General features: G+C 49.7%; 1 protein-coding gene across 17 annotated transcripts in view; it reads right to left on the bottom strand.

Annotated features, from left to right (window-relative positions):
* Window positions 1-14,127: 14,127 nt before the first annotated feature.
* Window positions 14,128-18,095, bottom strand: part of NFIA (nuclear factor I A) — a 348,955-nt gene continuing 344,987 nt past the window's right edge. For all 17 annotated transcript variants that reach the window (XM_035333978.1, XM_035333984.1, XM_035333977.1 and 14 more), the window contains one exon: window positions 14,128-18,095. This exon is cut by the window's right edge and continues 3,219 nt beyond it. The gene's annotated coding sequence lies outside the window, so the exon portion shown is untranslated.

Here is an 18,095-nt window from a genome sequence, read left to right as displayed (position 1 = left end):
AATGTGACTGTAGGCACTTATGCTAATCTCTTTTTTGGCAAATCAGCTTTTTTGTATTGAATCTTGCTTGATTGAATAGCACTGGAGCTGCCAGAGTAAATGCTATTATCAATGTACAGTAATTAAGGAAATAGTCCTTGTCACTCCAACAGTGTCCAGGCAGTGCCTTCTGTAATAAATGATAAAGAAATCTCTCCAAGGTGTAGATGCTGTGGTGGGGGGGCTCTAAACGTGCAGGAAAACCGTGCAACGCTGAGCTACAGGTAATGGGGAGCCGTCAATGCCCGTGGAACTCATGTTAAATGCATGTTTGGCGCTGTGTCTAAATAGACGCTCGGCACTAAAACACATAATTGTTTAATTTGTCGTGTAATTTCCTGACTCAGGGCAGTTGAGCATCTCCCAGTCTCCACCCTTAAAAAATGTGTGTGAGCGAGAGCGGGGGGAGACCCCTTCCATCATTCAGAAACTTCAAAGATCTTTTCCCCCTTCAGGCAGCAGCCTGCACAAATGATAAACCTTGCTTTAAGATCAGCAGAGCTGGGCTCTGCCAAATCCATTTGGGGAGAGAATTTCAGTAAAAAGGACTTGTCATTCCTTCCCCCGCCCTTCCGTTTCACTTGAAACTTTACAGCCTCGAAGTACTTTGGTGGATCGCAGTTGTTCCGGCAGCACCGAAGAGAGACATTCCCCTAGGAGAGAAATAAAAATCCGTTGGACATCTTCTGTATTATGGCCTTATCACATGTACCAAGAAGTGTAAAATGTGGCAAAGCCGGGTAACTCTCAGACACCGGCGGTGCCGCTTACTAAGCAGATAACCCCGCTCTGCAGTGCTGGAGTTGTCTCAGTGCTCTCAGCTGCAGCCCCACGCAGAGACCATTGCAGTAAACTGCTCTGGCCTGAGACATGCTGAGGTCTGCATTTGATAGCAGAGATCTTTGTCTGGTGAGGGTACGTGCCGAAGATATGTTAATAGGCTGTAAATAACAGGGGAAGGTATTTAATCAAGTATGCCGGGAAATAGTGCTCATGGAAAAACGGATGCGTTTCCAACGGCACGGGCGGGGAAGTGAGCACTCGAAGGAAGGTAAGGAAAGGCAAAGGAGTCTGGAAAGAGGCTGCTCAATTTCACCCCTGCACTCGTAAGACACACACTGAAGGATTCTGGCCGCTATATTCCTTTTCCTCAGCAGTCTGGGTCTTATCTAAACTGTGTAAGAATTTTCATATTTCACAAATCTGACAGTTTTGCTTGGGCGCACGTTACGGGGATTTTAACATTCCCTGCAACGCTGCAGTTTAATGCATTGACATTCCGAAGGCTGGGCATCGTAACCTCTCCATTAAATCTTTGACACAATGAAGTGTCTTCTAAATAAAATAATTCAGAGGGATCGATCCAGTGAACTTCAGGGTGCACCTTTTCAATTATTTTTTAAAGATGGAAGTGTTTTGTGCATATTGAGCACTGGCTTCGTGGGAATGGGAGGGAGGGGAGCCACGTCGTGAAAACAGACTTAAACTGCAGTCCAGCAGGAGCCTGCAGAAACGCTCCAAGACAAGCGAGCATGTGAATCGGTCCTTGGATTTCAGCATGACCACAAGCTTAGCTCTGCTAGTTCCGGGCCTCTTTTCTGTTGTACGTAAAACATTAATGTTCTAAGCATTGTTCCAAAGGATTTGGTTTTAAATACCCCTAGCTCGACCTTCAGAACTGTCTGTTTGAATCTGAGCAGAAGTGCGCTGGTCAGAATTCAAAAAAATTATAGCACAGGCAGCGGGTTTTTTAATTGAGGCATGCCAAATACCAAAGGCAGATGCTTTTTCATTCTGTAGCTCCTGGATACGCATTCTACTTTTCGGTTTCAAGGACAAAGGAAACACTTATCCAATTAGATGAGGCATGAGATTGTGACATACGGGCTCTTTCCTTAAATAAAAAAAATGTTGGAAAAAGATATTTGACCCTAAGTCAATAAGTGCTATTAAAATAATGAATAGTCCATAAATCCAGCCGTATACGCAGCTCGTATTAAGAGCCGTTCTGTTTTTGTCGCTGAGAGGTCTGTGAGACTGCCCAGGGTAAAGCCCTGCACAAGTTTCTCGTCCAAATCGCATTTTAAAGGCCTTACTTTTAAAATAGGATATACAGCAGTGTAAGCCAATTAAATTGCAAGGCAGCCTTCTGCTATCTTTTCAAACTTGACATCTCTATCGAGTCAGCTTAGATGATACCAGGCACGATGTGGCTGTCGGAGCTGCTGAACTGCTCCTGCGCACCCAGCAAAGACGAGCGAGGCTCTTGCGCCTCTTCAGACGTTCACAGAAGCCAGCTTTGTAACGGCAGTGGGGTTCGCCCAAGGTAGTGCTGCTTTGGGGTGATATTGAGAGGGAATGGTTGATGCTTTACGTGGATCCCACCTGAACCTTAGGCATGCTGGAATCACGGAGCGCCACGCGCCTTTGTCATAAGCGAGATGCGCCGAGGTCTGCGTCGTTCCCCCCGTGCGGTGAGCTGGGGCAGTGGTCGAACTTCAGAACAATTACAGCTCTTCTGTTCGGAGCTCAGAGCCACGACGTGTTTATTTTACTCTTCATACTTTACCAGGCAGTTGGAACTGCCGGCCAATAATTGCTGTGTTCCTGATCCTCTGCAAGAGCGAAGAGCTTTCTCCATCCTCAGCCTGCTGTTCAGAAAGTTTGCTTTGCCGAAATTACTGAAATCAGTGCTATCAACGCTGCATGGAGGACTTGAGTCTCAGGTGCTGGGAATTAACATTGCCCGCTGAAATTACTGACACGGGTTTGCAATCTGCTCTGCTGTCTGTCCTGTCTCGTACAGCGCTGCTTAAAGCAAAATCGCGGCATCAAATCAAACTGGGTTTGGGTTGAGTGATACTGGAACAAATGGAAGTGACTGTAAAAATTGCCGTTGTTCTCCTGGCCAGGTCCGGCTGCCATTTTGATTTCACTCCACCTTGCTCGCAGTCTCTGCACCTTTGCAGTGTTGATCGCGCTCGGCGGTGATGCAGTGCGCTCAGAGCCCGGCTCAGCCCCGGCCTCGCAGCGTGGAAGCTGCCCAGCCCCAGCTGAGCCCTGACTGGTCTGGAAACAGCACCTGTGCCTGCTGGCAAGGTCCCAGCGGGAGGGAAGTTGCTGCAGCACCGAAATGAATCCCCACCGGTGGGAATATCCCCGAAGGTGTGGTGGCTGGGGGGCAGCTCCTCAGGCCTCAGGGCGAGTTGCTGGCACTTCTCGTCTGTCTGCAGAGCAGCGGTGTGCCAGGTGCAATTCCATGGGGCCGGCCGTGGCTCTGCTCACCCATCACTGGCCCAAAGGTGGCTGGAGGAGGCTCGTGCTGCCTCCCCCCCGGCCAAGCCCTCCTGCATGCTGCTGGGGCTTTGGAGAGAGCTTTTACAGAACTCGTTATTTCTGCAGCTCGTACGCCCCCAAGAACCATTCGGAATACAGTGAGGTGGGGAAGAATCCCCATGAATTTTCATCACACTGGTATTTCTGGCACGATTTACACTGCTTTCGTGACTGTGTCCCTGATCGGTAGGAGCAATAAATATCTTGTGCGAAGCTCATATTGCGATGGGTGGGAGAGGAAACAGCGAGCTGAAAGGTGTCACGTTGTGGAAACCTGACCTGGAAAGAGTGATCCACAATTAACAAGATGGGTAAAGGAGTCTCTGGGTCTTAGCAGAGCCCTCTGATTATCATAAAGGCAAAGTGGGTGCCAAATAGTTTTAAAGCACCCCATGTATCATCAATGATTTTTCTGTTGATATTAAGAATTCAAAGGGATGCTATTAGCATTCTGGGCAGAGAGGGAGCAGATCTATAGCATGCCCCTCAATAAATATGATGCTGCAGTAAACTTCTTTGGCACTTTGCAATTCACATCTGATCTCTGCTGACCTTTTTTTTCTCCTAATTAAACCTTTAGCTTGCAAATGAGCCATTTCCTACATTAAACCAGTATATGGCAAAGGAGGAAATTCTACCCACAATTTATAGGAGTTGCCGGTGACTTTAACTGTCTGTCACAACCTTTTCTAATTGATCCCTGTTCGAATTAAATTTGACCAATGACTTTCTCCGAGGTGAACAAAACTGAGACTACGCTCAGAAGCCATTGTGCCCACGGCACCAGCAGCGCCGGGTGCGTGTGCTGGATGGAAGATAACAGTGCATTTTGTGCCTGGAGTGAGAAAAACATGAAGGCCAAACGCCTCCAGCACCCAAACCCTCTGGTTATCTCCAGCAGCTGCTGTCCCAGGGCGGTGTTTGTTTTAAGAAGCTGACTTTGAGGGAGTGCTGGGGGTGGCCTGAGCTGCTGCTCCCACCAGCGCTGTTCAGACTCCCACGTCCACGTCAGCCCTCGCAGGGTGAGCAAAAACTGAGCCCAGCCCAGCAAAACCCTCTGCCAACGCGGTGACCTGGCAGCATTTACATTCCCTTCTCCAGCAGTTTCTTCTGACAAGGCGCCCCTCATCGTGGGCCAGCCGTCCCTCCGCTGTCTGCCTCAGCGTGCAGGAATTGAAATTCTCTGAGACGGCGGCGTAGCAGCACGGCGCTGAACTGCTGCCTCCAGGGCTCGGAGTGGGCCGGGCTGCCCTCTGTCAGGCGTCACATGCCCAGATGTGTCCCTTCCCTTCCCTTTCCTTCTTTTCCCTTCCCTTCCCTTTCCTTCTTTTCCCTTCCCTTCCCTTCCCACTGGCGTTTGGCTGAGCCGAGGCCAGGCCGTGTCTTGCCGCAGAGGGAGTGAAGTTGCTCCTGTGCATTAAAAAGTCACGAGTCTCACCTCACAGTCCTTTTCAGAAGTGTATTTTATCTGCTTCTTCCTCTTTCTCCTGGCTCCAGAGCTTTCATTTTCCAGCCTTGCTTCCACAGCTGCTCTGGTGGGACGTTCCCTGTCCAGATCCTGTCCGTGCTGGGAGGAGAGCTGTCTGCTCCACGCTGCCCCTGGCCATTTTCTCCTCCGTTGTGCCAGACAACAGCCACCACAGTTCTTTCCTCTCCCTCCGTCTGGGCTGACCCCTCTCAGCAGGACTGCGTGCCACCTCCCCATGGATGTCGCCGTGCTGAATTTTGCCCTTCACTGCATGTTGTGGTAAGGCAGAAGGCCTGGCAGTGAGGCAGTGGTGTGGAGGAGAGCATTGCAGGGGCCTGACACCATGACAGGACAGGGGTGTGGGTGCAGGCCAGGCACCTGTCCCCTCTTCCAGACCCCCTTGGGAAAGAAAATGAGAGCACCCTGCCTACTCCCAAGTGGTGAAAAATGTTATTTACAAATGAGAATGTCCTCCCCAAAACCAACGGGGAGGCTGTAAAGGAGGGGGCGCAGCACAGTGAGGTGAGATCTCTACCAGGGGAGCATCCCAGATGGGAAAATGCTGGGAGAAGGGCTTTTCCTTGGGGCAGGCGGCGCTTAGGAGGGCTCAGGACCATGGTGCTGAGAGAGGAGGGGGCCCTCATGAAGATTTATGCAATATCTTGGTGTTATCCCTCCTGTCCTTTAGTAATGAAGAAAATCAGCCCATTTCCCTGCCTGGGGAAACTGAGGCCGCTCAGCACCCACCAGAGCTGGCACAACTTTTCCCCATGAACGTGCACTATGCTGTGGCTCGTTTCCCAAGCGGACACCTGCAGCCCCAAACCTCCCCATGCCCTCCGGGCATCCACCGGCCCCCACGGGGGTCCCGCTGCCTCCCCCCAGCCCCGGTGGCCACGGCGCAGCCTGGCGTGCGAGCCGGCGCGTCGGCTCGGGAGGGCAAAAGCGATTAACCGGAAATCAATGGGAATAAAAAGAGCCCCGTCTGCCGCAGTACACAATTCACTCCCGCAGACAGCCTTCCCCGCACTGCAGGGGAATGAGCTGCGGCGCAGGAAGGCTCTCGAGGCGAGCCGAGGGCGCGAGCCTTCCCGCTGCCCTCCCCACGCTCGGGCTGCTCGGCGCCGGGACGCCAGCCATCGAAGTTTGCCGAGGCTCCGCTGGCCACGTGAGCAAAGCGGGGAGATGAATATTCCCCTCCTTCCATCAGCTGCTTTCAAACGGGCTGGAAAGAAAGAAATGGAAGGGGGGTGGGGGGGGGTGGAATTTCCCCGGCAATATCCAGCAAGAGGACAAAATAATGAGAAAGCAATGAATCATGTTGCTTTTCTGGACTTCGATACAAAAGGCCTTGTTCTCCCCGAGAGCCGCCAGCAGCATGCGTTTTTGCGGCACGAAATAAAAAGTATCCTTGGGGGAAAAAAAAAAAAAAAAAAAAGAAATCTCTTGCGAAGTAATTTAATTCTGGCCGACTCGACGGACAAAACCCCTATTTGCTAGAAAATCATTTAAAAAGTGCAACCTAACAAAGTATTGCCCTGCATGAGGTAGTGCCCCTCAGCACAGCGCTGCAGGCCTCAGAGCCGCCGGTAGGGCTGGTCCCTGCAGCCGCCTGTGCCTGGTGCTGCCCAAAATCCAGCATGGGCCCGCTGAGGTGAGTTTTGCTCTGCCCTAAGCAGCGACGTTACCTGAAAAATGTGGTTTAGCGAAGCCAAAGAGCTGGCATGGTTCCATTTGCGCGGCTCTGTTAGGAGTGTCCTGCAGCAAGCACAAAGCCCAGGGGAAAGAGGTGGCCCTTGGGCTGTGTGGGGCTCCCCTTGTGTGCGGGGAACTTTCTGATCACAGTTGCACGACTTTCTGATCACCATTGCATGAGGACAAATCGTGAACCAAATCATGTCTGTGTGTACACACAGCTATGTGGCCGGGGACCCCCCCCCCCTTCCCCGCTGTGTTCCTGCTGACAAGGCTGAGAGCCATCACACAACGAGGAGCAAAGCAGGCCCAGAAATGAAATCCAGAGATGGATGTTTTATGAAAACGGGCAGCTAGGAAGTGTTCGGCAGCGGCGTTGGGGTGGGCTGGGTGACCCGTGGGTCGTGGTGTGGCAGTGCTGTGGTGCTGAGCACCCGCGGCCGCTGGCCCCGTGCCTGGCTTTCGCTGCAGACAGCACCAAATGCTGCGTGTCGTTCATCTGGCACATTTTAGCTGTAATTGCAACAGCCTGAACTACCACACGTTTTTATGTGCTGATATTTCATGACATTTTATGTACATAATCTGCATATGTTATTTTTAGAAAACTTTCTCCCTGGGACAGCCTCATGTGCTCCACATCTTGTTTCCATGAGCATGTGCTGCAGTTGGGAGCTTTTGGATTTTTTTCCTTTTTTTTTTTTTTTTCCCCCCTTCTTTTTTTTTCCCCTGTCAAGATTGGTTTCTGACTCGCAGAAGCGACACACGGAACATAATATTTTTCTTTCTTTTCACGAGCCTGCTTTAGAGGGAATAATAATGAAAAAAAAAGGCGAGCTAAGCAGGCCTAATTCCCATTGCCATGGCACCAGGGGCTGGGCTCTGACCCCCAGAGGAGACCCTCTGGGAATCGGGCTGCAGATATCAGCATACATTGGACGTGCTGGACACAGGCTGTCCGTCTGTCTGTCTGTCTGTCCGTCCGTCCAGCTGCTGGTGTTGTTCCAGCCGAATGACAGGGGTGTGAGGGAAGAGTGGCCACTTGCCTGCGCCTGAGCTCTTTGGGGCTGAATGACCACAACGCCCACAGGATCCTGAACATTTCACTCATTAATTAAAACGAAGAGCAAAGCGTCGTGGGGTCGGGTGGGCTCAGCAGGGTGCTGGGGTGGAAATGGCATTGGTGTGGGGTGTTTTAGGAGCAGTGTGGAGACACTCAGCTGCAGCTTGTGGGGTGCCGGCAGTCATGGGGCCGCAGCAAGCTTTTGGGTGTATGGGAGAAATGCAGGGAGGGGTGTGTGCATGGGACGTGCAGCCCTTGCCTGGGTAAAGCCTCTTGCTCCCTTGTGGGGGAAAAAAAACCTTGAAAACTAGTTCTGCTTTACATGTTTGGTAGAGAAAACCAATGTTGCCTAAGGAGGTGGTGTCTTGTTGAACTGAGGGGGAAGCTGCCTGGTGTGAGTGCGACGTGTGGCCTAGGGAGGACGTCTGAGGCCGTGCTGCTGCAGGCCGGTGTGGCATGGCATGGTGCGGTGTGGTGGGGTGTGGTATGGTGTGTGGGGGTGCAATATGGTGTGTGGGGGTGCAATATGGTGTGTGGGGTGGTATCCAGTGCGGGGACACCCTTCAGGTCAGCGCCCAGGGCCACACGGGGCCGCGCGGCGAGGCCCGGCGTGGGATGCCGCGGTCCTTGCAGGGCTGGCTGGAAACCACTTGGAACAGCGCGAGCCCTTCTTCAGAGCCCGCCTCGCGTCCTGACGAAGAAATAAAATAAACATTTGGTAACACACGCAGCATATGGTTATTGTTTGCTGCAAGGACAGGGGAAAACATTACTCCACAACGTGGCAAAAAGGCTGCAGCTGCAATATCGCGTTACAGCGCTGCGCTTGATTCAATAAAGGCCGGGGCTGCGCGGCTGAGCACCCCCCGCCCCCAGGGGCGGTTTGGGGGCCCTGGGCCGCCGTGCTGCGGCGGGCGGGCATGTGCCGTTCGTTAGCGCCGGGGTCTGGTTTCAATTCGGTCGCTTCAGATTGTATTTTCACAGTGACTCATTAGTCACCAAATGTTGACAAGCAGTTGTAAGGGTGCCATCTCCCTCATTGTTTATAGGCAAGTGCAGCGCCCAAAATGATTTATTTATGCTTTAATTAAAATTTGCGGAGAGCCCAGTGATTTTTAGCAGCGCCGTTTCTAATTTGTGGTCTCGGGGAAAGAAGGAGGGAGAAAAAAAATCAATAACCTTGCCCCGTTTGTGTTTCGGTGTTACCTGGGGCACCAGGCAGCCCCAGCACTCACCTGAGTGCCTGGCGTGGGCTGAGAGCCTTGAACTCAGCCTCGGCCCCTCCTGGAGGGCTGCACGCTCCCAGGGCAAGGAAACGGGTGAAAACCCGGCAAAACGAGGGCTTTGCTGTGTGGTGGAGTCGGGCGCTCACCTCCCCAGTGCCCGCAGCTTTCTCCTGATGGCGCCTGCCCGTGCAAGTAGCAGCAGCAGCAATATATCTGCCGTTCCCTTATTTATGGCCCCGAACAGCGAGGGGAAGGACAAGGGGCTGCGGCTGGCAAAGTGCTGGGGGTTGCTCCCTGCGTGCCCCCGGGCCCGTTCCCGAAGCGCGGGGCCGCCTGGAGGAGGATGGAGAGTTTCTTGCTGCTCATGACACCAGATGCATTTCTGTAATTTGCAACAAAGCACGGAGAGACTAAATCATGCCCACCCCCCCAAATTATGAAAGTTAGGAGCCTCTCTTGGCCTCATACCACGGCTCAGAGAAATCCCTGGTATTACCTGATGTAAATATGTATTAATTAAAGCACTTTGGAAATGCAGAGTATTGACCTAACAGGCCATAATGGCTCTTCTTGAGCAATTACAATCTATCATAGCGATACACACTCAGGGAGCTGGTTTTTAGGAGGTGCATTATTGACCCGCTGCTCCTCGGCGGTTTCCTCCCATTGCACGAACCCTTCCGTGGCGCTGGGCCCGCGACGCGGGCATTCGCATCCTTCCCTGCCCAGGGAAGTAACGGGGGCTGTTGGGGGGGGGTTATTAATGAACATAATAAACACAATGGATGTTGCCCCCTCCCCATCATCAGTGCGGTTACAGAGTGAAGACAAAGTCCTGGGACGAGGAGGACTTTGGGATGCTCGTTTGATGGTGTGCAGGGTCCAGCTGGGGACCAGGGCACAGCCTCGCCCCTGCGGCCTGCCCTGAGCCTTTTCCTCCCCAAAGCCTCCGTGCCCCCAGGAAAGAAAGGACCAACCCCAAGCCGAGCGTGCAATCAGGAGTGGAGCAACCAGGGAGGATGCTTGGCAGTGACAGAGCTGTGCCCAAGTATGGGACAGGACAAAATAAATCCCCTCCCGCTGCCACAAATTCAGTTTGGGGACAAACGAGGACGAGCATCATCAGCACTTTCCTGCCAGAGCACAGCCGGGCACAGGAGGTGCCACCTCCTGGCGCCCCGTCCTCATGTGATGGCAGAGGCTTCACCCCCGGGTTGGGAACCAGGAGCTTTTACTCACACTGCAACAGGAGTTCTGGCAAAACTGAGGCACTTTTTAGACTCTGAGTGATTTAAGGTCAAAGAAGCCTTTGCCAAAAGCCTCCCACCTGCCCCAGCACCGGGCTGTGGAGAAACAGGGGCTGAGTCCTCTGCTTCCTTCCCACCCGCACACCGGGGACACCGGGAGCAAAATATTTATACGTAAAAGAAAAACTTTGTGCTTTCCAGTGGTGGAAACCCTTTTCAAATAAAGCACTCGTCTCCTGAGACTTACACCTTCTAATTTAATTTTCTCCTAAATCAAACAGTGTATTAATCCCCGATAGAAAACATGTTCCAGTTGCACAAACAATATTTAAATGGTATAATAGGGACATCTTTTATAAATACTTCTAACAAATCCCAGGGAAAAAAAAAAAAAACAACAAAACACACACACATACAAAAAAACGAGTGTGTGGGCTATAATTAATAGAAATGCCAAGTGCCAGCTAACCAGGAAAACTCCAACATCATAAATCTGTCCCAAGCTTTCTCACACATGCTGATGGATGGGTACTCGGAGCTTAAATATTTAACAATCAATAATTCAAATACCTTTCCTACCCTATTAAATTTGTCACGTTTATAAATAAATGCAACATTTAGCTGAATTTTCTACGAAACGGGTGCGTCTCCCGCCCGGTAAGCACACGCACCGTTTTGGAAGGAGAGCGCATCGCTCGTGTTTGTCTGAAGAGCGGAGACATCGAGGGGGACCCGCAGTGTCCCCCATCCTGCTGCCCACGCGGCTGTTCCAGAGCTGGGGCTGCCACCCCGAGACCTCCCCCCGTGCCCCCATTCAGCACCCCGCTGCTGACACCCCCGGCAGGTTTGTGCCCTCTGCCCACAGCACGCAGATGTTGGGCCCTTTTTGGGGTGTTTTCCACTCATTTCATCCCACTGGGGTGGCACAAGGGAAAAGCCAAAACTAGAAGGGAAGGGGGGGGGAGGAAGCCACCAGGTTATGAAATTTCTGTAGGGTAATAATGAACAATGGGGAAAAAGATTAAACCCCATATCACAAAATAGTTGGCTGCATCTCCATTCTAATGGGTTTGGATAATGCAATTCGCGGGCAGGTATTATGTCATATGAATCACATTTATAGGAACATTTTCCAATCTTTTCGCTGCCTAAGGCAGGGAGTTGCCATTCATTTTTCACAGATTAATATTTCTTTGTCAAAAAAAGGCGGGTTATGGACAGCACTCACGAGAGGCTTTATGTCCTGGGCGAGCACGGTTTGAGCCGGGGCTGCTTTGGTGCCGCAGGTGCCGTGGGCAGAGCGGGTTTGCTCTTGGCTTGTGCGTCGACGGCCGTGTGCAGCCCAAAACCTGGCGCATCCTCTGGCCTCTGAGAGATGGGATGCAGAAAAACCCCGCCTGAGCACAAGAACATGTTGGAAAATATCCCAGAGAAAGGGGTGGGCTTGGGTTTGACCTTGATCACAGCCCTGGTTTGCTTCTGCCTCTTGGAAGGGAAGAGAGGGACGGGAATCAGCAGACGCTGGTCTGGCGTTGGCAAGTGCGAGGCCATTCACCACCCAACGACAACAACATCAGATCCTGCAGGTCTGCAGCAGCAGCAGCCCGGCTCCCTGTTTCCAAGGTTTTGGGGAGCACGGGAGGATTTATTCGGGTGCTGTGGTGTGGGCAGCTCCGGGACCTGGTGTAATCAAACCAACAACAGGGGGCCCGTGGTGGTTTCAGTCCCGCGGCGCTCCCTGCTCTGCTGGGGGCTCTGCTGCAGCTGCCTCCAGCACCGTTGCTTTTAAAGAGCACCAGAACTGACCCGAGAGGTCCTGAAACTCCCGCGCCCGAGCGTCTGCAGGGATTTAAGGCGCCCACAAAGCTGCGTGGAGGCGTGGGGGCGACAGGGGCTGCGGCCCCCCGCGCCGTGGGAGCGCGCGGTGCCGTTGCATAAATCTCAGTCACGAATTTATTGCCATAATTTATCAGCTCATGTTGCTGAATGGCCAAGTAGTTAATTTTAAAATGAAGTGGTGCTATTTTCATTAATACCCTTGTGCTAACTACCTATCAAAACACTCGGAGGCAATTAATACCATGTTGCTGAAGGACTGAACCAATAAATATTTCCAGGCTCGGCTTGTCTGCGGCAGATAAGACATCAGACGAACCCGCTGCCTCGCTCACGCTCCCGAGCCTCTTCCTTTCCGTATCATCGGGAACTTTTAAGGAAGAGATTAAGTAGCCAGATCCGCCACTAATATGAGTTTAAAGGGCCATTGCTTCGTGACGTGTAAGTAATACCTTCGGGATATCTTTGTAATAACAGTAAGCGTGAGAGAAGAGTGAGCGTTTCTGAATGTTATGTATCATTGACACGAAAGCAACTGGGCACGGCCCGGATTTGGGGAAGGAAAGGTGAAAATGCCGAAGGTCGAAACTCGGCGTGATCATCACCACTGCTCCACCTGAGGTGCTGCTGCCCGGCTGCACGGGAGGGGAGAGGTGTGATCAAACGGTGATAAATGAAACCTCACGTGTGCATGTGCGATCCCACCTGCGTGCATGTGCACGAGCGGGGCGAGCCGGGGTGTGTGCACGTTGCCTGTGCGCAGTGTGCCTGCACCGATGGGCTTCGTGCCCCACGGGCCCCTTAACGCCTCCGTTGCTTCTCCTCCAGGGCAGGGCAGTGAAATTTTTCTCTGCCTGAGCACCACTCAGTGATTCTCCCACCCAAACTTTTTATTTTTTCATTGTCAGGCTGCTGCGTATTCTTCTTGCACTCCGATCCCAGCTGACACTTTTTCACAGCGATAAATAATGAATGGGATTTATTTCCTTAGGTGCTGATGGAGACCTTTTTTTTTCCTGCAGGAAGAAAGAAGGAGAAAGCGAGAAGGAACGAGTGCAAGACCAGCAGCAAGCAAGAGGGGGAGGGTGACCAAGGCCCGGCCCTACAGGTGGCAGCTCCCCTACAGCTTTTGCTCTGTGTGGGGCAGGATCCGGCCACCCTCTTGGAGCCCCTCCTGGTTTGTTCTGGGCACTGCCAGCATTCAGGCTCTCTCCTGCAGCCCTGGACGAGCTTTCTGCCCAAATGCTGGTGCCGTGTCTGGAGCAGTGATGAGGCACAGAGCTGCCACTGGCCAGATGAGGCCAGAGGCATGGTGAGGGGCATGGAGGGGGCACCAGAGGGCAGTGACATTAAATCTGAGCATGGCCCAAACCTCCTGTCCTGTCCTTGAAGCCCAAAATGAAACAGGTGAGTGTGTCAGAAAAGAAATACCCGCCCTTGGTGAGCTTTGGGCAACTAGTTATTGGAAAGCACTATTTTTCCCCCAAAGAAAAAGAAGAGCTGTTTCACAGCTGGTGCTGCCCATGGAAGGGGTGTGTGCCCAAGGGTCCCCACCTCGTGTCCCCGTAGGGCCACCAGCACAGCTGCCCCAGCCTTGTGCCAGCTTTAATGTAGAAAGCAGGCAGAATTGCTTAAATGCAAAACATTGCCTTCTGCAAATCGTAACTTCTGCGTGTTTCTTTTAGGAAAAAGCCATCACATGAGGAAAAACTCCGGAGTGTAGTAAGGAAAGCTGTGCTTTCTGCCCCGCGCTCCAGGAGCCCCACAGGGAGGTGCAGGACAGCACGGCCCGGGCTGGCTGCGAGGTCTCCACCATCAGCAGCGGCTGAAACGCAGCCAGCACCACGGCGCTTGGCCAGCGTGGTGGCATTTTTAGCGCTTAGCTACCTTTAAAGATACATCGTGGCACTTGCAGAATTAATTACTCTCGGTTAATTTTTACTAGATGTGCTTCGAGAGAGGTTTAACCCGCAGAGGTTCGCTGAGATGCAGCTGGTTACCACGGCAGGAGCAATTTTGTGCGCAGGGGACACCGACAGCACAGCTGATGCGCCGACTGCGGTTCGATTTAACCAAATTCCCGCAGTTTGGGGACCCCGGAGCAGCGAGGTGGGCAGGCTGGTGCCGGCCCCGTGTATCGTACCCGGAGCACTCGGCCTCGCAGCGAGTCCCGCGAGCGCGCAGATACCCTGTGCAAGTAAATAACAACACGGCCCGTTAGCATTAGCAATTTTTTATTTTCCTTTTTTGTTGCATAGGAAATGCAGTACTTGCTTCCAGTAATTGTATTGTAATGTGAGAAGGTGGTAGCACTAATGGTTGAATACAAGAGTTAAACTAATCCACACCAGCTCAAAAAACCTGCGGAGACTTAGTTGAATAAGAATGGATGCCCACAGTGATTCTCAACCAATTACAATTTTTTTCACAGAACACAGTAAAACTAAAATGGTAACTATGAGAGTCAATACAAGTATACTAGAGGCACGAGGGGCCTGACTCATAAAAAAATGAACACGACATGGTATTAACACGGGTGTCAAGTGAATTTGCAGCAGATCTTTCACGCGGCCAGTGGAAATTTTAGTGCCCCGGATTTAAAAGCGACACCGAGGGACTTGGCTGGACCAGTCTCAGAAAGCGGGCCAAGGCTAGGTCAAAGCTCAACTGCGCGGAGAAACCGCTGAGCCATCCAAAGCGGGGCTTTCTCCTTGATTGTGTTTCCCAAGCAAGGAATTTTGCAGCCCTTTCCCCCAAGGGATGCCCGCAGCGAGAGCAAGCAGCGGCCAAGGCAGAGATGCCAAGCCTGGGACTCTCTTCCTACCATGCTCCGTCTAGAAACTCATCTTCCTTTTTTTTTTTTTTTTTTTTTTTTCTTTCCCTCATATTAATTTGTGGATGCAGATAAAAGGGGGGGGATTTCACTGAACACAATTGTTTTTGTTCATGCTCGAGCATAGAAGATTAACTAAGTGGAAAATAGTCTTCCCTAAAAAAAAGCGTACAAAGTACAAAAGTTCACATTGTATACAAGTGTTCTCCTTTACGAAGGTTTTCTCTAGAGCTCAGAGGTAGCAATCTAGCGCGTTTTTCTGGTACAGACAGAATCTCTTTTGTAATCGAGCAGCGTGTACCTCAACGTTACAAAACCTCGCAAGGGTCGGAGCGCGGCTCGGGGTCGTCCCCGTCCGCTGCCTCCCCCTTTTCTCTTGCACGCCTTCGCGTTCGAGGTGTCGGAGCATGGGCCTGCGCTTCCTCCCCTCCTGCCTCCGCGGCCCCGCGACCCATCGATTTTTGTTCTCGTTTGGAGTTAGGGGAGGTGGCGAGGGGAAGGGGAAGGAGAGGAAAGCGAGCAGGCACGCGTGCTGGGGTAAGAAGGACCGGCCAGAGCGTGTCCTCGGACAGAAAGCGATCCGAAATTTGGAGGAGAAAAGCCCACCAGAGTCCCGTGTTAATAGCAAATGAGCTTTTATGAATCGGGCCCAAAGTTTGTACAGAGTTTGTCTGAAGAAAAATATTGCAACTGTGCATGAAACTAAACAACCACATGAGTTTTTTTTTTCTTTTTTTCTTTCTTTTTTTTTTTTTTTTTTTTTTTTTTTAAGGGTTTTTCTTCTATATGAGGAAGTCTGGTGTGAAGAAGGGTCAAGCATGGGTACCTGGTTAACCGCTGCCCATTAAGAAATCTCTCGCAAGACGAGCTCAATCTCATTTCTGGGTTTAAAGGACTGTCCCTTAAAATTTGAACTTTATGGTATGTTCTTCAGAGCAAGCTCTTTGAATTCTTAGGGTAGCTTTTTTGAGACGAAAATCTTACCAGGCACGGATTTCTGGTCTCAAACACCATGTCCTGCCCTCTAGGAAAAAAAAAAAAAAAAAAAAAAAAAGAAAAAAAAAAGGAAAAAAAAAAGAAAAAAAAGAAAAAAAAAAAAAACAAAACACAAGTAATACTGAATTTAAGTAAATGTATACCTCCAAAATACTGAAAACACCCCAAATCAAGAAAAGACAGAATTTGCGTTCTCAGTGAAATATCTTTAAACCTATCTGACAAGAACCAAGTCAGAAAAAAAGACTAACATAACTTTGAGTAATATTCATACAGCTACTAAGCATTATGGAATAGCATGCATTAATATTGTACGGTTATTTTACATCACCTATATCAGAAGGTTCTGACAGACAGCGAAGGCTACCGGTGTAGAAAAATCTTACTTCAGAAGAGCAATATAATACAGATTTCACAGGCACTACATTTTAATATATCAGGTATTATGCTGGTTTTCTTATAACTCTTTCTGTCCTAAAGCTGGCATTATAACAATGACCAAAAAGGCAAGGATTGAAGTAAACGGAAAGTAGATACCAAAGTTGATATATTCTTTTCTTTTCTTTTTTTCTTTTTTTTTTTTTTTTTTCAGATAGATTAGTGCATAGTTTTCATGCAGATAAACACTGCTATGCATTTACATTGTTGGAAAGCAGAGTGAATTGAGCCCAAGTTGTCACATTTTTGTAAATCATTTTGCCAGCCTGTAATAGCACCATGTAATGGATTTGCATTAAACATTAAATTGATTTCAGAATTGGTGACACAGTATTCACTACAGTTAAGTGCTATGGAATAGCTTCAATGTTACCTGCTATATATCAAAGCAATTTTCATCCCACTGCTTTTTTATTGGAAAAAATAAAAGGAAAATGTACTCGATACTAATTAGACTATTGCGCAGCCTTGGACTTGATGATGGCATAGCTGGGTTTACTGTCAAACAGTAATACATGCATTGACTTCAAGACAAAATTGGCATTGTAAGCTTGATTTAATGAAAATCCTGCCTAGCAGGCAGTGTTAACTTCACAAGACCTGCCTCCAACAGACCTCATGAGGTTTATTTTGTTATTTATTTATTGTTTAGGTGCCATTGAAGCTCTCCTTACATTGTCATGCCGGTTATGGTTTTAATTTTGTTCGATGGAGGCCTTCTACCAAAAAAAAAAAAAAAAAAAAAAAAAAAAGATATTTCCAGAGACACAATGCAAAGTACAATATTAACTGACATTCTTAAAAAAAATTCACCACAAGGAAAAAAAAACTGTTTTAGGCTATGTATCTGGGTTTTTTGTATTTTTGTACAGTAAATATTTTATAACACTGTTACTACAAAGCTGCAAATATACGGAACAAAGAGAAATAGAGAAAGAAAAAAAAAATGTTAGAGGGATTTTGCATATTCCTGTGGGCTGACTGAATACTGTGGAGTTGAGAAAACTTTGTGTTTCTGTTCCCCTTCGGCCTTAGGGGGGAGGGGGAATAAACAGCAGAGACAAAGTGTACCATGGCTGCCTAACTTTAAGCCCGTAAGTTTTTATTATAAAGGAAGAGGAATAAATAATGGCATTGCTGGGGTGTGCGGCATGATAAAAGCAAGTGCCCTAGTTCAAAAAGAGGAAAAAGAAAGGAATTAACTGGCAAAGTCAATTCGCGCTAAGCACTTTTCTAGGCCTTTCAATTTGGATGGGTGGGTGGGTGACTGCAGGTCAGAGAATTTGTGCGTCTGACAACTTCTGGAGAGAAGGAGACGGGGAGGGGAGAAAAAAGTCGTTCGCGTGACCAAAAAAACAACTGCTAGAGCAACCTGGAGGGAAGAGGGCCCGAAACCTGCCGCTGAGCCAGGGCCGGGGCACGGCGCTGCCCTGCCAGGCCTCCGCTCCTCGCCCTGCTGCCGCGGCGGCTGCGTGGCAGCAAGGTGAACAAAAAACTGGATTTAGTGTGTAATGCTTTACAACCCCTGTTGGTTAACACCCTCGACCGCCTACCTAATGTTTTAAAGCCTTTAAAACATTTTTTTTTTTCTCGCAATTCTGCTCAGAATTCCCTAACTTTAGCGTCATCAAACTTAATATGACAAAATACCTTCAAAAATACAGCATACCTGTAATGTCCATTTACAATGGTTCTTCAGTAGCCTATACTTCTCAAGCATAGGAATATGCTATACCATTGAGAGAAGAAAAATAACTGTATTTAAATACATACAAAAAGGAAACAGGAAAGTTTTTAACTTAAATCCAGTTCCCAAAGGAAAAAAAAAAAAAAAAAAAAAAAAAAAGCAATTCTATGAACGCTGCCTTTATAACGAACAATCAGAAATTCCACTAAGCTAATTTGACAGAAATTTTTC

Source organism: Oxyura jamaicensis, chromosome 8 (genome assembly GCF_011077185.1).
Source record: "Oxyura jamaicensis isolate SHBP4307 breed ruddy duck chromosome 8, BPBGC_Ojam_1.0, whole genome shotgun sequence".
NCBI classification, from domain to species: Eukaryota; Metazoa; Chordata; class Aves; order Anseriformes; family Anatidae; genus Oxyura; species Oxyura jamaicensis.
This window is presented reverse-complemented; position numbering and strand designations above follow the sequence as displayed.